General features: G+C 33.7%; 1 non-coding gene across 1 annotated transcript; it reads left to right on the forward strand.

Annotated features, from left to right (window-relative positions):
• Nucleotides 1-404: 404 nt before the first annotated feature.
• Nucleotides 405-512, forward strand: LOC137750059 (U6 spliceosomal RNA). Its single transcript, XR_011070356.1, has one exon. It is a non-coding gene; the product is annotated as a U6 spliceosomal RNA (small nuclear RNA).
• Nucleotides 513-4,083: the final 3,571 nt, after the last annotated feature.

Here is a 4,083-nt window from a genome sequence, read left to right on the forward strand (position 1 = left end):
TAAAAACAGAAACAGCCAATTAGAAAAGAGAACCCAAGTAAATGGTAAGAAGTCAACTTAAAGGAATTAAAATAAGTAGTAGAATATCATCAGAAAAGAATACAAGGAATATGAGGAAAACGTAAAAATCTTATGTCAGTTCAAATTGAATAGACTATTCACAATAGCAAACTTCCAAAAGATAAGAAGGGAAAGAACTGTTCAGGGGAAGCCTATCAGTTTAAGCCATACTCAAATATAAACCATAATGAATGCTGATAGTGTGAAAAGGTAAGACACTGAAAAAGTTAAGAATAAGTCCCATTGGGCCAATTTAGGGATCCAACAATGACAAACCTCCAAAAATATAATTATCATTTTATTGTATCCACTACTATCACAAGGCAATAGGAACAAAGCCAATAGTACTTGCTTTGTCGGCACATATTACCAAAACTGAAATGATATAGAAAAGATTACTATAATCCCTATGCAAGGGTGACATGCCAATTCTTAAACTGTTTTATATTTTTCTTATATTTAAAAAAAGAAGTGCAAGAAGGATGAATCAGAAACTAATGAGATTAGTTACATACAGGTGTTAAGGGGGAACAAAATGGAAGGGATTGTGGAGAGGGCAGTGACTCTTTCATGAATATACATTTAATATAGTTTTGACATTGACTTTTTGAATCATGTTGTTTTATGTATTCAAAAATAAAATTAAAAACACTAGGAGAACAAAACCTCAAATAACAGGAACAATATAACTATATCCCAAATTAAATAAGTAAACACATAAATAAATAAATAACCATACCAAAGGGGAAAATTAGGACTAACCTGAGTAACTTTAAAACATTGTAGCCTGACTATATACCCCAAGTCTAAAGCCAAAAAGAACTGTAAACAAATACGGAACTCTAGTTAGAGGGTTTTTGATGGCAGTGTGAGTTAGCAATTCTGAAACTACTTTCTATGCATTGTAGGACTGAGGAAATGATTAAATATCTAGAGAATTAAAGAAGCCAGGTTTCTCACTGTTGGAGAAGGCAGTTACAAATATGAAAAGGGGAAGACTAGAATGAATCCTCGCGTGCTGAATTGGATGAAAGTTATCAGCATAAACTCATGGGTTTTAAGAGATAGACAGATAGATAGATAGATGATAGATAGTAGAGAAAGAAAAAATAAATGGATGTAGATATATTTATATCTCTTCGTTCTGCCTGTTGAAAAGGCCTAGAAACAAAGACACCCAGCAGCAATGAGACAGTCTAAATCCTGATCTTGGTTTCTAAATACCAACCCCCATTAAAAGGAACTGGCTTCCTTGGACATACAGTTGACTCTTAGTGTTGAGGCAGGAAAAATAAAAAGTGAGCCTGGAACATCTTGTAGTTCCAGAAAGTAAGACGGTGCTCAAAAAAATGATGGAGGTATGCCAAAAGGAATAGGAATCAGTTTGAAGGGTTTCCACTGTAAATATGAAACAAACTGAGCGGTAAAATAAAATAATGATAGTAACAAAATACTCATGGAATAAAAAGAAATCTCTGAATCTATACTTCCATTAAAAACAATGAATAAGTAAATTAAAGGGGAAAAAAAGTTTTCTTATATTACAACTGGTAAATGAGGGAGAAAATAGTGAAGTTATAAAATTACCATTTGGCAATTACAGTCTGTCTAAATTTAGCTGATTGTCCTTCTGAAAGCTTGATGAGGATAGACATCAAATTAGTGGTGCCCATATGGATAGGATAACAAGAGCTACTTGTTTAGCAGATAAATCAGCAAAAGCACTGCCTTTGGCTTCTGTAATGATCTCAGAATACAGGCATATACTTTAATAACTGATATTTCTTGGGTATTAGTAACTTTTAATATATCATTGATCATTTTATCATTTTTCTATCAGGCTACCTGAATATGTCTCAAATCCCCTTTGCTTCTGTAGCACCCCAAAACCATGAATCATGTGTCTATTTTATGTTAAATGTTTACCACTTTCCTTTCGCCAAAATGCAGGCTCAAATCAAAGTTATTAGGTTAGCCACTTGGGAAAGTAGCATTAGGTAGTGGAATTGATTTGATGGCTATATATTCCATGGCGATTACATGTCCTGCACAGGAAATATCTTTCTCATTTTAAAGAAAAAGCCATCTATAATATAATAGATAATATAATATTGAATCAGGATTCGTTAAAGAAGTATCTGTAGGAGCTGTCCTGGACATGCTTTCTGAGTGACACCTAAACAGTTATATATAATTTCCCTTTATCTGAAAGGATAAGATTTTTCACAATGTTGAATTGTGATATGAGAAGCAAAAAGTAGGAAGACTTTGTAACTGGTAGAATGAAGACAGAGAAATGTTGAAAGCTGCCTAGAAGTAACAAAGTACACAGTACCATGGCTGAAATTACAGAGGAGACTATAAATGCCCTAAGGGCCTAGCCAAAGAGTCATTTGCTACCATGGTAATGGAGATCACTAAACTTTAAAGCACTTACTGGCTTCACAAAAGGATATCTGTTCTCTGGCTAATACTTTCTGCTGTTTTTGGTTAACGCCTAAAGGCAAACAGGAAAAAAAATCCCTTTAAAAAAGCTAACTGGGTCTCAAAGAATAGACAAATTGTCTTAGGATTTACTCATTTAGATTTGCCTAGATCAAATAGGAAACTGGTTTACTTGAAATTTCCCAAACTAATAATAATGGAATTTTACTTTTTCCGTAATAATTATTTTTCCTTTGACTTAGGCATTAACAGGTGTTTTCATGCTATCATGCAGTTGCTATCTAGAAAGGACATTCAAGTGATGATTCTGTACCAGAAAGAGGTAGAATATCTCATGGTTAGTCCTTCTCCAGATAAGCAGATTAATGAAAAGAAGGGATGATAAATCCTTACATGACCATCCAGACTGCTGACAGTAGTGCAGACCTAACTTATTAAAATGACTACTGGAGGTGCCAAGATCTTGAAATGGACACCTCACTTATGCAGCAAACACAACAAAGCACCACAGTCTGGGAATGAGTACTTCTTGTACACAACAACAACAAATCACTTCCTAGAAAATCCAAAAACAGACAGCTGAACACTTATTAGTCACTGTGTTAGATTAGATTCCCTGCTTAACTCTCCACTTTGGTCCAAGAATCTTCAATTTTTTTCTTTAACATAAGAAAAATAATATCCTTGTGGAAGCCAAAGTCAAAGAAACTGTAAAAAAAAATTTGCAATATACATCAATATTAGTTTTTACAAATCTGTAATTTGCTATGATTTCTTTTTTATTGTAAATAAATATATACTTTTGTACTCAATTTTATATCCATAATTTAAATTGTTTTTATTAGAGGGAGCCTCTAAACTTCAGGCCTCACAAAACCTGGAGCAGTTGGCTATCATTCCAGGACATTTGAAAGTGACCGTTTGACATTGATTTCCCATGGGTTCAAATATGGTGGAGGATATATGGATAGAGATGTTATTTTATCTATGAGATCTTCCTCTGAAGACAACTGCTTGGAAGTGAACAGATAATATCTAGCCAAACTCATTAATCACCTCAACCTTACAGTCCTAGGGAACCTATCTCAACAAATAAACTTATATGCCTTCTTCTTTCAAAAAACTGTACCTTAATGTGCATCTGCTTTTCACCTTGGCTACCAGACTTTCTTATAAATGTAACTCTGATTAGTTTATCTCATGTCTGTTAGTATTAATTACTTTTATGCTGCTTCTGTTTTGTTTTTTAATCTGAATTATGCCATTTTATTTTATAATATATCCTATCAACCCATCTTCCTAAATGTCTGCAAAATTGAAATCCAGAAAAATTCCCCTAAACCTGAAGTAGTTGCAAAAAGGACTCACTAACTGATCAAATTTATCTGCAAGTCGATATCAAAGATTTACCTTGATAATAACCACGCATTTGTCCACACAAATAATCAATAAACAATCTATAATAGGAATAGAAAAGAGCTTTATTTGAGCCAAACTGAGACTCTAGCCCAGGAGACACAGATACAAGAAGCCCTAGAATTACGTTCCACCAGACTACAAAATGGGGTAGGCTAATAC

Source organism: Eschrichtius robustus, chromosome 1, assembly GCF_028021215.1.
Source record: "Eschrichtius robustus isolate mEscRob2 chromosome 1, mEscRob2.pri, whole genome shotgun sequence".
NCBI classification, from domain to species: Eukaryota; Metazoa; Chordata; class Mammalia; order Artiodactyla; family Eschrichtiidae; genus Eschrichtius; species Eschrichtius robustus.